This window comes from Pteropus alecto, unplaced genomic scaffold (genome assembly GCF_000325575.1).
Source record: "Pteropus alecto unplaced genomic scaffold, ASM32557v1 scaffold35, whole genome shotgun sequence".
NCBI lineage: Eukaryota > Metazoa > Chordata > Mammalia > Chiroptera > Pteropodidae > Pteropus > Pteropus alecto.
In genome coordinates this window covers 8,652,253-8,667,691 of record NW_006437828.1, presented here as the reverse complement: position 1 = coordinate 8,667,691, position 15,439 = coordinate 8,652,253, and the positions used below count along the sequence as shown (strand labels likewise).

General features: G+C 47.5%; 1 long non-coding RNA gene across 1 annotated transcript in view; it reads left to right on the top strand.

The window, feature by feature from the left end:
- The first annotated feature begins 332 nt into the window (after positions 1-332).
- The window catches only part of LOC112482155, a 53,700-nt gene continuing 38,593 nt past the window's right edge, over positions 333-15,439 (top strand). Inside the window, exon 1 of the long non-coding RNA XR_003047212.1 lies at positions 333-401. This is a non-coding gene — a long non-coding RNA (uncharacterized LOC112482155). The remainder of the gene's footprint in view (positions 402-15,439) is intronic.

Below are 15,439 nucleotides of genomic sequence, written 5' to 3'. Positions count from 1 at the left end.
CCAAGAGCTTTCCTTGTTTAGGCTTTCTCAGATCGGGAGGCCCTGGCCCTAGCTGCTTTAGTGATAAAGACCACTTTTAAAGCAGAAATATTCTCCGGATGATTGACAGCTCCGAGGCTGTGTCCGTGATGAGACCTTCACATTTCCCGGTTGTCACCAGGTTAGCACCATGCAGAGGCCTTCCTTCTGTAAGGACAGCGAGCTGGCAACGGGAGAGGGCAGTGCGCAGCCTGAACTTGGCAAGTGAAGCCTTGGGTCCACTTACGTGTGTTCAGGCAGCTCTCTGAATTTGATGTTCGAAGTGTTTTTCTAACGAGATGGCCTTTCTTTTACAGGTCCTTTGCGGCCAGCATGATATTGTATTTATAACACGTGGAGGAGAGAGAGCTCGCCGTGGTCAGGTAAGAGGCTGGCATGGACAGCAAGTGACCAGCGGGACTCAGGGCAGGACGTTTGTCACTGTGTGAGAAGTGACTCAGCTCAGTCATCCCACTGACATCATTCTCTGACGCGTGTTTTACTCACTTATGCCTGGGGCGCAGAGGGCCTGTCATATCTCAGTGACCACGTGCGCCAGGGAGCATCAGCAAAGCACCTGCAGCAAACCTCTGTAAACAACCAGTAAGGAAATAGGACTGGTCACCCGAACTCTCTTTCCCGCTCCTACAGAGTTAAGGTAGAATGATTACTATGGCTCATCATTATTACCTTATCAGAAGGCTTTTATCTTTTCAATAGTTATGTAAATATGCGACTACTGAAGACTCTTCTAATTAAAGTCTTATCTCTGTCCCTTTATCTGAAGTTGCTGTTCTAAATATTCTTTGCATTTTCTTTTAAAACAAACGCATGTCTCACAACTTTGATTTACCCAAATAGGTCACCAAGATTAATTTTCCATTAACCTTTATTGCTTCTGTTTCTTTCTAATCATCTTTTTAGAGGATTAAACAGTCCCCACTGGGTCGGCCTCTGCATAGACTATGAGCCATTGTTTTCTTCCATGGAGCTGATGGAAGAGGCGGTGTAGAAGGTGGTGCCCGGTGGTCCAGTGACCGCACTGGCCTCATTAGCTGAGTGGAAGCGTCTGTAGATAGAGCCACAGGACGAGTTCTGTGGACCGTGGCGATCTCGTGATTGGCCACACTTCTTTTGTGATCCAGTCTGTGTTAGTTTTCTCTGGTGGCCCTAAGGAATTAGCACAGACCGGGTGGCCGAAATGACAGACACTCATCTCACGGGTCAGGAGGCTGGAAATCCAAGATCGGAGTATAAACAGCATTGGTTCCTCCTGAGAGTTTCGAGGAAGAATATGTTTCAGAACTTTCTCCTAGCTTCTGGTGGCCTCGGGTGTTCCTGGCCTTAGGTGAGCATCTTCTCCTTGTGTCTTTACGTTGACTTCCTTCTACGTCTGTCTGTCTCTGTGTTCAAATTTCCTCTTTTTGTCAGGATACCTGTCATAGTGGATTAGGGACCGTTTTCATCACCTCATCGTAACTCAACCCTCTGCAAAGACTCGACTTCTAAACAGAGTCCCCTTTACATATATGAGAAATGAGGACTTCCGCATCTTTTTGGAATACACGCTTCAACCCATAACCCTGTCTTAGGGAAGAAGGCTTAATTCCTTTTGGTGAACCCCTCAGGAGACTCGCGCAGTGCCTGTTGCTTCATATTGGTCGAATGAGCGAATGGCAAAGTCTGTGATTTTAAAAGGTCAAGTGCAGTGACCAGAGGTGGGCAGGTGTTACACTGACCCTTGTCCTCAGTGAACTCTTACTTTCAGAGGTGTCCAAGTTAAACAGCATCGTAAATGCGGTAAGATTTTTCCCGTTAAGGCAAAAGCGAGTAGCATTTTTAGAAAATAGAACGCTCTGTGCGAGTGAGCCCTGCATTCTCTGTGGGCCTCGCAGGCTGAACTGCCAATTTACATGCTGCCTGTGTCAGTACATCAAGATATCTTTCCAGCTCATTCAATACCATTTAAATCAGACTTAGGCAGGCTAGTCTTTCCTTCCAACCGCATCGCCTCGCACTCACTCTTATTAAATTTAATGTTTTATTCCCTACCACTAATCTATAAACACTATCCTGAAACAGATCTGCTCTAGTTACGTCTTCTCTCTTTTCTGTGCGTCTTTAGATCAAAATCATTAGAAGGTATATCTTTTGAGTGTTTAGATTTGACCGCCGATAAAATATAAGGATTCTGGTCTCAAGGTAGCGCTTAAATGATCCTGTTTAGAGATGTTTATTTAGAAAGCCCTTGTATTCTGTAAGTGTAGAGCTTTCAGACCATATCTGCTCTTACTTCCAAGAAAGAAGTACCTCTTCGTAACAGAAAGAAGCCTTCTGCTGTGAGAGGTCAAAGGCCAGTGGGATTTCCTCCGAGAGCGAAGCATGCATCTTTAGGGCCCATGACTTCCTGTCAGCCCTTGGCTAGCGCTACGTGTGGGCAGGCCGGCCTCTAGACTCTGACTGTGGCTCAGGCCCTGCCTGCCCGAGGCTGAGCAGCAGGCGGCTGGAACAGTGGACTTACAACATCCCGACCCCTCATTCCCAAGGGGGACTCACGGTCAAGGGATAGCACTGGCCTAGACAGCCCTGGATTTATAAGACCATGACGGGTAGTAAAAACGCAGGTGACAATAGAAACTCGTTTTAGCATTTTTTCACCCTGACATTGATCCGAAGAAAATTGGCACATCAAAGGACATCCATTTCTGGGGTGTGTGATGCGCGCAGGCTCGGTTCCCCCAAATGTCCTGTACAGAGGGGTGACGCCATCCTGGGGCCTCCACTGCTTCCTCTTCTGGTCCGTTTTGTCCAAGCGCTTACTACCCTTTGTTAGAGACTTCTGTGACTGATCACGCGGGTCTCCTGCTTGTTTGGTTTGCGAGAACGTTTAAGGCTTCACTAAAATTAAAACAGTTAATTTGTATTTGTCACACAAGGAGCATATCAGAGTGACGGTAGACTAGCCCCTCGGCAGTGACACTTAGAGTTCAGTGCGCAGTCGCTTTCTGGCCATGAAACTGCCCTTGAACACCCTGCTTCGTGCTCTGCAGTGTGTACGCACCACTACAATGACAGCGGTCGAAGAAATCTTAATAACCGGGTTATTTTACGTGTGCCTGATTTCATCGGTACCTAACTTCTCTGCTAGTAAAGAAAAAACAAACCGGAAATAAAACCTCTAGTGCCCTGAAAAAGAATTTATTGTTGCTTAGTCTTTTCCCACTTCCGTTTTGCGTTCTCCAGCTACACTAATTTTAGATTTCTGACAATTCAGCTGTCGGAGCTCTGCGTGATTGATAATAAACGTATTCATTGTCAAACTCTGATTTTAAAAAAAGGGGAAATGATTTCCACGTCTTTTTAGTTAGTAATTAACGTGGCCATCTTTTTTAGACTTCTGAAATTAGAACGTCTTTATGGATACCTGGGAGATATTTAAATTAAATTAATTACACTTCGAATCGAGATTCTATCCAAATTTCTCCCGTAAGTGCAGCACGTGGGTAAGTTAAAATACGAATCTCGGTGTTCGTTCTCTCTGGGTGTTTCTTCTGCCTCTGTCTCTTGATGGTTGCTTCTTCGCGTCTCGTGGGTTTATGTCCGGTGCTCTTGAGCCGATGATGTGGGGCAGTGGGCTTCTGACGGAGAACTCAGAGGCGGTCTGCTTCATCTCTCGCTTCTCCTGCAGCTCGTTATCCCTGAGTTCTGTCAAGGTTCTATAATTCTTCCCTATTTTCACTTTTCTTCTCTTCACCTTGCGAGCATCCTTTTCCAGGCTTTTCGTTTTTGGGGTTTTTTTTTTTTATTCCTTTCTTATTCGTACAACCATTCAGCCTGTTCCTTTGTCTGTTGTTTTGTCATTCATTCATTCATACATCATCTTTCTCACGTGGGGCGAAATATTGCTCCGGGGACAACATCAAGGACATTCTAATTTAGGTGGAAACGATGGTGTAGAAATTGCCACTGCAACGGAGCTGTGTACTAAGTACACCTTACGTATGGAGAAGAGCAGCTCGCTCGGCTTCTCGGAGGCAGGGAATGCTTTGTAGGGAAGATGGGATTTGAGTGGAGGTTGGAAGGAGTAGAACTTTTCCAGGTGGACAGGCGCGGTGGACCGAGAACATTCTGAAGGAGATGGAGGGTGGGGGCTTAGCAAGGAGGGGTCAGGGGGCCAGGTGTGTCTTTGTACACCTTGCGGATGGGGCGATCTGGGGCATGATGTAGGAGGATGACGTCGAGGTTCCGCAGGGAGGCAGGAACCAAGTCTCGGAGGTCCCTTACGTACTGCCGAGCCTCCCTCTCTGCCTCGTGTCTACAGATTGCAGTTGGCTTCGGACCCTCCTGCCTGCTGCAGCCAGCTGGCTGTGTAAAGGCTGCTGGTCTTCTGCCAAACTCCTCCTTCTAGAGCAGCGGTCTCCGAATCTAGTGGCACCAAGGACCGGTGCTCCCATGAGCATCTGCCTAATGCCTGATGATCCGAGGCGGAGCCGAGGCGGTGATGCTGGCGCTGGGGAGCGGCTGCAGATACGGATGAAGCTTCACTTACTTGCCTCTCACTTCCTGCTGTGTGGCTTGGTTCTTAACAGGCCACGGACCAGTATCAGTCTGTGGCCTGGGGGTTGGGGTCCCCTGTTCTAGAGGGAAGTCAGGCGTTCCTAAGCTGGCACTCGAAGATCTCAGCCTTTTCTGTCTCTTATTTACTCTGGAAATCACCTACTCAAGCCCAGGTTGCCTGCTTTGCTCCCCACAACAGTTCCTCCCCCTTCCTAGCTTCTGTCTTCACGGTCCCCCCATCCTTCAAGATATCACTCAAATTCGTACTCTTTATGAAACTTTTTCTCCACTCACCAGTAACTTTGCCCCTTCTGGACTTCAGGAGAACTTTCTATGGACTCTCCATAGTTTTCACTTATGTCACAAGTTAGTTGTGACACTCTCAGAAGGACTGCTGGGTGTGGAAGGGAAGGGCTGTCTACCTGTCGTGTATGCCGTTTCTCCCGTAAGTGCAGTGTCTTGCACACGGGGGGCTCTGCCTTGGTGTTTGTTCAGTGGAGGGAGGCGGTTCCTTTAATTTGGACGAGGCAGTGGTTAATGAAACGTCCAGAGGAAACTCTTGCAGAATAATTGTCTGTGAAGGTAGAAGGATTCTAGTGAACAGGAAGCAGTGAGGTGTCCACTTTGAAAACTAGTTACACTGCCTTTGGGCTTAGACGTGGGAAGAAGAAAGTTAGGAAGCCGTTAAGCCACATGTGATCGGTCTTGACGGTGAGTGACAAGTGACATTACCAGGTAAAAGCACCTGTCCTGCATTATGATGCTCTGCATCTTTGTACAAGATGGCCTCTGGAAAACTTGATTTAATTTCATTCTCCTCGGTTGCGGATCTGGAGACAATCACAAATTCAGAAATATATTGATGACAGTCTATTGCCACTGAGCTCAAAAGACCATAATCCTGTTACTTGCAATTTTGAAAAGGGTAAATAAACATGAATAACTGAAGGGAGATATCGATTACAGAAGTCATACGAACAGGAATAATGGAATTAAAGTAATTGAGGCAATATTGGGCCTAATGGACCTTGTTCTCGTAATGTTTTTCTTCTGCTCTTTGTATCGAGTCGGCCCTCAAGTCGATTGGACCCTGCGCGTTGGAAGAGAAGAGCGTGATGGAGGCATTGAGATTGCTGTCTATAAACAGAATCGATCCACCATTCTTACAGGAGACCATCAGTCAGTCTGTGAAATCGATGGACTGGAATTTTTTATATTTCGCCTTTAAAGATAATGAGACGAATGATGAGAAAAGACCGTCTGCCTCACACATAGTAGATACTCAGTGAGTGTTTCTCGAATTAACGAAAAGGCAGCCCGAGTTTCAGGCCGCCGTCGGTGCTGATGCAGCCCGTTCCCGCCACTTGGCCGACTGCATCTAACGGTCCCGCGGGGGTCGGCCACTCGCCCCCATCCATCTCTGCCGGGAGCTCTTGCACATTTCTGCTGCCAGGCCCTCGGGGCCAGTGTTCCATGACTTAGGGTCAGAACTGTTTGTTGTCACCGAACTTGCTGCCCTGTAGAATACTGGCAGATTGCATTTTTTTTTTTTTTTGAAGCATCATTTTGATGAAGTTTCTTCCTTTTCAGAAAACTTTGGTGTCTCTTCCTTGTCCACAGAGTCATAGGCTCGTTTTTCTTAGAGTCCGTTGCCCACTAGATGGCTTTGAAGAGCTTTTGCATCGAGACGCCTCCCACTGCCCACCCGCACTGAGCTCCCCCTACCCACCCGCCCAGACGGGATAATAAAACAAATAACAAAAAAAATTATCATTTTTGTCCCCTCATCGTCCTATTGCGTTTCGAAGATGCACAGTGTTCTCCCTGGAATCTTTCTTTTTGGATCCGTGTCCAGTCAGTTAAGAGTCAGTTCAGCCTAAGGCCGTAGTTATATTTCTTAACACTGCGCGTTATCAAAAGCCGTGTTGTGAAGATAATTATTTCAGTAGCACAGGTGGCGATGGCAGCTACAGAGGTGCATATGCACAATAATAACAGTTCTTTCAATACAAATGGTGTTTTCGGTCTCCGTGAGAGCGTCACTGAAAAAATACAGCGTATTACTATATCTGTTTTCACAAGTCTGTGGTGAACTAAACTGGTTTTTAAAAAAAGTTATTTCAAAAATCTGAATGACACACTGTGGTAAAAAACAGAATAAAGACTTGAAGCAGCTGTATTGTAAACGGGAGAGCTGTTTGTTTTTTTGTTTTTTTGTTTTTTGTTTTTTTCTGATGCCAGCAGCCTTAGTCTGCGTGAAATAAATTTTATTCCTCAGTCCGTTGATCACTTTATGTCTAATACACGTTATGCAAACTCTGCAGGAGAAATGTCTGTAACGCTTATTTTTCGACACTGAGTTTTAGCCCTTTTTTCCTCGGTCTTATCATTCCACTCGTTTGCCTGGTGTCTCTCCCCTCTGATGCGCTCTTTTAGGTTGATTATCAATAATTTGAGAATTCTTAGAGGCTCTTATGAAATAAGGACCTCCTGATACTTCCCCCGGCGCCCCGCGTCGTTGGGGCGATGAGACGTATTAGCTTGTGAGAGCGCGCAGCTACGAAACGCAGGTTCACCTAAATCCTCGAATCGATGTTTTCCTTGAAACTTTTCCCTCCTGAACGTCGGGCCTTGTCTTAATATTGAAAAAAAAAAAAAATAAAAAATTGAGCGACTCCATTTCAGCATCAAAGTGAAAGGATGAGGGAGTGACGGATAGGTTTCAGCTTCAAGATGATATGTTTTAGTTCCTGGCTCTTCCCGATACTCTGTTAAAATGACGTCTCAAGGGATCTCTCTTAAAGGCACACGCCCATAAGAACAGAGAAACGAGGCAGCAGCCACAGTGCTCTGGAGCCTGGGACATAGATGGATGGGAGGGGCTTACTGAGTTGGCCTGAGAAAGTGGAATTTTCATCTGGCAGAGGAAAAAGGAAGAAGGAGTCCAGCTTATCCCGATGAACTCTGGAAAAGCTCAGGAATGTTCAGCAACGAGAACCCCTCAGAAATGAGAGCGAAGACAGGATTCAAACTAGGAGTGCTGGTTGGAAGTTCAAGTCTGCTTCCCAACTTCATTCAAGCACGTAACTGCCCCTCTTCCTCTCCCAACAGAAGAATGGGGATTTTACTTATTTATTTTTTTTTCCATAGCGATGATAAAATGGAAGGTTTCTAGACTAGACAGTGTCAGGAAACGGGAAAAGCGGTAGTCTATATAGTCTTGAAATCACGGAGATCGTTCTGTTATTCCAAATCCTGGGGCCCACGGCCACCTTCTTCCTGCCCCTGCCTGTGAGAGACTCCAGGATACCTGGAGCTCCGACCTTCAGACACAACTCAGAGATACAGAGACCAGAGATACGAAGAGGCCTGACCAGAGCAATCCCAAAATAAACCTCGAATCTACGACCACCCTTCCCCGCAGCCTGCCTGTCGACTTCCCATTTCTCCACCCTGAAGGATCCACAGACAGCCAAGGACCATCAGACGTTTAAGGAAAGTCTCCGTCATGAGAGACAGTAACGAAAACATGCAAACAGAAAAAAGTAAAAAAAGCAACTTGGAGAAAACAGAAACTTTGGAGGAAGAAGACATCAGTATCTTCAGAAAGATAAGGGCCGATCTTGCCACCATGAAACAGAACAGAATTTGTAAGGATTACTCGAGACAGTTAAGGAAATGTCCCAGAAAGCGAAGTAAAAAGAGAAAGAATAGAAAGTAATATAGAAAGAGTAAGACGCTTATAGGATTGGTCTGCGAGGTCCAAAGTAGTAACACCAGACTGAGAGAATATGGAAAACGGACAGAAAACTGTCAGGAATAATTCAACAAAATCCCCCGCAACCAAAGATGGACGTTTCCAGATTAAACGGTGAGACGAATACCTCATCACGAAACTCTACCACACTGCGGTGTGTATTAGTGGATGGCAGTGCAATTCGATAAAAATGGGCACCCAGGATCCCAGTGACAGGACCACCACAGAAGCCAGCCTAGTGATCAACTAGGACTCGTGATCAACACCCTGGAGGAGGAGGAGAGAGAGGTTCAGGGGAGACTTCCAGATGGCGAAGCTGGTAAAACCCCCGACGTGTTTGTGCTGAGAGGAGCTTTATCGACGTGAAGAGGCTTTGGGATGACGGTTTTATGACAAGTATATAGGACCTTATCCTTAGTTAGGAAAAGTGACGAGAAAAGGAAATGCAATCTTAGATCATTACGTGACGCAGCTGCTAACCGTGTCTCCGTCGCTGTGGTGATTTGTAAAAATGGATGTTCAGAACTGCGATGGAGTTCTGGGAGGATGGGAATGTGGGGCATGGATATGAAAAAGGAGCCCTCATATTCCTCACTGGGAGGCCAACAGGCGACACCTAAAATCCAAAACCATAACATGTAAGCATGCTATTTACATTTCAGTGCTGATTAATTTGGCCTCATTATGGCACACATAGAAACTGAGACTGTCCCAAGCTAGGGACAATATTTGGGGAATATTGTATAGATATGGGACTTCCAAATCGAATATTTTCCAATTTTCTAATGAAAAACTTGCCCTGGCTTTCATGAACATACCTTCTATTTATACTGCTTTTATGCCCGAAATAACTAAATATAATTCTCGATCAAGATTTGAAGGATTCTCTTTGAATTTTTTGTTAGTTACTGTCAGATACTATACCAGGAGTAATAAAAGAATTCAAGCCATTTCACCAAAAAATTTCATTGTTACAGCAGTTAAAATTATATTTTAAAAATTCAATAGCTTTAATCCTTTCCTTTGTTAGGTGAATGCAACACTCTGATCCTTCCCGTTTAATTTTTTCCTGTGAAGTAATTAAAAATAATAATGAGGCCCTAATTTGTAAAAGGCACTTTCATCCTGAGAGCAGTCACCCCATGGATGCCAATGAAAGATCACATTCGCCTTAGATGGGAAGAAGGATCTGAAACCTCTAAGGAGAGGATGTGGGAAGCCGTTCCCTATACCTTTGCCCTCCAGTTCCACCTCCCCAACTTTCTAGAACCCCCACCTTCAGCCTGTGGTACCTTGTCTGTCTGGGATGAGAACTCCAGCAACTTTGCCGGCTCCCTCCCACGATGGCCAGTGGCGCCCTGTGCAGCAGCCCGTCGAAGCCGGTGTTCGGGGGTGAGTTTAATGCCTCTCTCAGAGCAGTGAGGGCTGTGTCTCTGCAAACCGAAGGCCAGGTGTGACCTGTGCCGAGGTGCCAGCTGCCACAGGCCCCACCTGCTCCCTGTGGCCGAGGGGTGTCAGAGCTTCACAGCAAACCTGGAACCAACTTGTAGCACAGCGGTGTGCCAGGAGCTGCTAGTTGCGAAGCCCCGATTTCCAGATGTAGAAGCGGAGTCCAGAATAATGCCTTAAAGAGCTGAAGGCAGTTAACCTCGGGGCCTGGGGCTGTTTAACTGTTGGATCTGAGTTGCGAATGAATTGGTATACATAGCAACTCATTGAAAAAAAAAAATCTCTCATGTGGTCACCTTAGATTTTCCAGACCTTTGGACGTATCCAGGCATTGGAGAGAGCCGTTTTCAGCTGTTTTCATGAGGCGACAGTCAAACGTATCCAGTTGTAGAATATGGTCTACATCTTAAATTCAGAGGCTATTTATGGATTACCTACATGCTACATTTTACCATTTGTCTCAAGAATTAAGATAAAGAAATGGACAGTGCATCGGAGAAAAAAAAACAAAAAAAGCAAACTTCAATTTTTAACAAAAGGATAAGGAGACGTTGGAATGAGTGGGGACTATGTATAGCCTGTGCTTTGAATCTTCGACTGATTATTTTCCCGCTGTCCCTTTTACGTGCTCCTCGGGAAGTCAGTAAGTGTTTCAGGAGAAGAGTCAGTAAATTAGCTGGAGAAGAAGAGGGTGCTCGAGACAGAGCAGAGCGCCCTCTCCCCGGCAGAGGACGGAGAGCGGTCCATCCGGTGGCCTTCGTGTCCCAGGCCGACCGTGGGGACGACAGGCTTTCGTTCTCTGCTTCGCGAATGCGCCTGCGGATTTGTTCTTATTTCTCAGGCCACTAACATGTCCTCAAAACCCTCTCAAGGGTTCTATACTTTTAGCCCGTTTCTCCTTTTGTTCTTCAGAGGCTCTCATTGTGACATCTCGTCGCCTCTTCCGAGAGGTTCGGAGTAATGCGTGGTGTGCACCGAATCATTGGGGCGAAGCCTGTGACATGTCTTGATGATGTTAAGCCACTCCAAATCCTAGAAAATAGTCCCCGCTTGCATTAGAAGGAGATTAATGCAGCTGAACTTTCGAGTCTAAATTTTTTAGAAATTTCCATTTTTGCTACTGATGACTGACAAACACTGACATTCTTTCTGCCCGCAGTACCGATTACAATTGCAAATACTCGCAGAAAGTGCTAGGGTGACTTCTTACTCGTTAATAAGGAGCAGAATGTTGCTCGATCCATTTAATGGCTATTACATATTTAAAAAACAACTTTCAAAACACATAGCCATAACTATGTGTAACACGCGCATAAATCACAATGGGAAGTGTATTCTGATACCCATGCCCAATATTCGTGTAGAGGGGATGACAAGTCTAAGAGAATTTGCCAGTTGGGGGGAGGTTTCTCATTTGAGACTTCGAATGAGAATGGCGAAAATAGCGGTGCTTTCAGATGAAGTCGAGATAGTGATCACTCAGGCAGTTCTCAGCTTTTTTACCCCCGGATTTCCTGGTTGTGAGCGAGAGGTGAACCCAACCTTATGATCTGAGTTCGGAACGGTGGAAAAGCAGGACGAACTCATTATTTGGGACCCAGGAAACCCATCAGACCTTGAATGTTCCCAGTAGAAGATGAACAGGTGTCATTTTGTAGGGTTGCGAGATGCCCGTTCTGACTGGACATTGGCAGGACAGCGGGAAGGGGATGCGTAATGGGGAGGGAGGGTTCAGTAAAGGACCCGCAGAGCAGAGAGGGCGCACGGCTAGGGGGATTGTCGGGAAGGGAGGCGCCAGCCGGTGGACTTTTAGATCTGCGCTGAAATTCAAGAAGAGATGTCTGAAGCATTTGGAACACGGGGCGACAAGCGACATCATCAAAATGACATTTGGGGGAGATGATTCTCGCTGCGAGTTATACAGTAACTCGGAGGCGGAGGAAGAGGCTGGAGCAAGGTCAGAAGGGACAGGGACTGGGCTTGGTGACAGGATCGACAGAAAAGACAGAAAGTAAAGTCACAGGTAACTTTCAGTCGAGGCTGGGTCGCTGCCTTGGAGAACCCCTCGTCCCCTTAACGGTCCAAAGAAAGAAAGGAAACGAGCAGAGCGTCCAGAAGACTGTGCAGCCAGTGACCCGATGGCTTCGGGAACAGGTCAAGTCTCTTCCCAGCCTGCAAGTCACGGAACCGGGGAAATGAAACAGTTTGCAAAAGATAGGAATTTGTTAAGTCAACCAGTCCTCCTCTGCATGTGCAGTGACCTTTCCCCTCAGCCCGTCCGCTCCCAGGAGATACCAGGACAGCAGTCAGTGAAGGCGTGGGGTCGGAGCTAGAGGTTACAGGAGGAGGCACGGGCTTGCGAGCATCGATGCCCACACAGCAACTGGATCTGGGTGTTTGGCCAAGCACCCCATGTCGCAGAGAGAAGGAAAGATAGAGGCTTGGGAGGAGGTGGTGTGAGCTGCTTTGTGAGCCAGAGAAGGAGCCCTCAGCGTGGCACTCACCCCGTGAGATTGTTTGAGCTGCACTCGAAATGGGTATTTGCTTCATTAGAGCTGACAGTACGATTTGCGCTTTTAGGCCATAAATGAAGGGACAGATTCACGCCCCATCCCCTACACCAAGACTTCACCTCTGCAGAGAATTCACAGTCCAGATACAGGAAAGAGAGCCCCCAAACTGGCACGGCTGAGCAGACGTTCCACCACCAGAAAGATTTTCTTGAACTTCTCTCCATTTGAAAATTCAATGCACCCTTACTCTTCTTAGAGTCGACCCCCTAAATTTTTAAAATGAGCATCAGGAAGGAAATTTTAAAGAAAATACTCCACTCCGCAGTGGTGGGGCTATTTAAACAAACGACCCAATCAAAAGCGGGCGAAGGTGGTCAAAAGAGGCAGACTTCCAGTTGTAAAGTCAGTCGGTCCTGGGATGTAACGTGTGGCATGGTGACGACAGTTAATGACAGTTAAGTCTCATCACAAGGAGAAACATTCTTTAACTATGCGTAGTGGTGGATTGTGACCATTTCCCAGCATATATGTATATCGAATATACACCTGACACTGATACAATGTTATATGTCAGTTATATGTCAATAAAAACTTTTTAAGTAAGAGAATACATTAATTTTTACATTGTAATCAAAATCAACCACACTCGCCACCCACCAGGATTGATGATAACACTGTACTTGGTTAGTCCGAAGTTGGGGACCCCTTTGACTCTTGTATCCGTCAGGGTTTTCCAGAGAAACGGATCAGTGGATATGCGCGTGGGCGTGCGCGCACGCGTATGCATGTGCACGTAGTGTACATGTGTTAAGAGATTTCTTTTAAGGAGTTGGCTGACAGCTGTGGGAGCTGGCAGGCTCGGAACTCGCAGGGCAGAGCTGCAGGCTGTAAACACAGGCGGGGTTTCCACGTCCCAGCCTTGAGGCACGATTGCGCCTCCTGCAAGCTCAGGTTTTGCTCGTAAGGCCTTCGGCTGTTTGGATGAAGCCCACTTGAGTATCCAGGGTCACCTTCTTTACCTAAAGATTGGCAATGTCATCACGTCTACCAAACACCTTTATAGCATCGTCTAGGCTAGTGTTGGCCCAGGCAGCTGGCACTGCGGCCCGCCAAGCTGAAGCCCAGAATCCCACCGTCACAGGTCTCTTATTTTCACGATAGTGAAAGAGCAGAGTCGGCTGCATGTCACCCCATTTCTTCACTGTCGACATCTTTACGGTGGAGAAAGATCCTCTGAGCGATTCGGTGGTGGCCGTTTTAGCGATACTTGCTTTTCCGTCAGATTCTTAAGTAAAAAAAAAAAATCGTTTGAAAAACTGGGGGACATCGGCACCTTAAATCCGTCCCACACGATGCCAGATGGTCTTGTCTGCTCTGCGTGGTGAGTATCGGGGGGAGCGGGGCGCAGGTTATTGACGTCTCTAGCTGGGCAGTGAGATCGCTCAGCTTCCTGTGTGGCGATCACAGGGGATGTGGGGAGTTAATACTTTCTGGGAAGAATTTGAATGTTAGAATTTACTGTCTTTTGCACATATAAATTTGAAGCCTTAATGTTATGCTCTTCTGGTTATCCGAATTTAATATGCATGCAAATTCACAATGTATACATTATGCCGAGAACATAATTTATAAATCGGTACTTTCCCTGGTTGTTAGTAATTTTGGCCACTTTAAAAATGAATCCTTTGAAGAAATGTATGTCATCAAATTTATATGTAGCACCTTTCGTTTTCAGAGAGAAATATGGGGTGCGTTCTCTCCGGGAAAGGTAGGTCTCTGCTCTGGTGTGCTCCGTGTGCGAGGGACTTCGGCATCGTGCCGAAGGTTAGGATGGTTTCGCATCTCGTCGTGTTGACTGGGTCTGGATTACGCGTCGCACACGTTTGCCTCCACTAACAACGTGGGAAGATCTGTGTTTGTGACGCCGGGTCGCAGCCCGGTGCCATTGGGGGCGAGTCCTTTCTGCTGGTAAACACACCTCGCGTCGCAGAGGAGCGTCTTGGACTTGTAGGTGGAAGATGACCAGTTCTGCCTGGCACAGCCAGGAGCGGGAGAGTCCCAGAGACAGACTCTTGCCTCCGGCTGCCATTCTGGCTTGTCATCTCGGCGGCGGGAGCCCAGCCATCAGCCCTGCCCACGGCCGCAGCCCCCAGGCAACCTTGGGCTTTCTCTTCCTCGCACCCCTGCAGGCCACCCCGAGCTTCTCTTCTTCCCCTTCGCACGGCGGAAGCCTCATCACTGTCCTGGCTTCTCTCTCTCTCCATCGGTTCCAAATGAGGCTTCCCAAACCTTCCTTCCTGCTCTTGAAGAAAGTCTCGTTCTAGCTCAGCCGGCGGGGTGTTCGGCAGTCTGTACAGGCGGCAGACATCCGTCCTGACCCTCGGCCATCTGCTCGGGCATCCTACTTCACATCACTCTAACATTCTCTCGGAGCCGCACGTCTTCATGACGGTCGGTCACCTCCTCGTCCACTTTACCAAGACCGTGGGCCACTGGACAGGGGAGGACTCTGTCTCTAAGTCATCTCCGCCCCACTCACAATCAACCCCTTTTAAGTGGTAGCGAATGGGGACTCCAGCTGACGAGCTTTACTGCCACCGCCATCTTCCTCTCCATAAATATCCTCACCGGCTCTGGGGTCAGCGTAGTTCTACTGCACGTGAGGGACTGAATTCATCTGGCCTGCAGACTTTGATTCGAAACCCAAGCCAGGGCCTCCCTGTGTGTCGTGAAGCCTGCGAAGGACCCAGGTCGGGCTGGGAGTCCAGCTCGGCGCTGCCCAGCACCATGTGTGTCCTTGGGCCCGGCCGGGGCTGCCAGGCTAAGAGGCGACTTCCCCGCCCCCGCGCCACACACTCCCCTGCCCGGCAGAGGCACGTTCAGCCAGGCAAACTGTCAGGGACCTTGACTTATGGCAGACATGTGAAAATCAGGAGGAAACAGAGTCCGGTTTTCTGTTACGAGGGGCAAACGTGAGCGGGAAGAAACCACGAATGAAGGGGAATCGAGCTTTTGCTTTTGAATTATGTGACAGCGCTGGGTGGATTTGATGTAAGTACCAGGTGAAAAATGTTTCGTGTTAACAACATCCGGGCAAAATAGTGTGTGGTGGCTTCTCTTCCCCTTTCTCCCGCCCCTCCCAGCC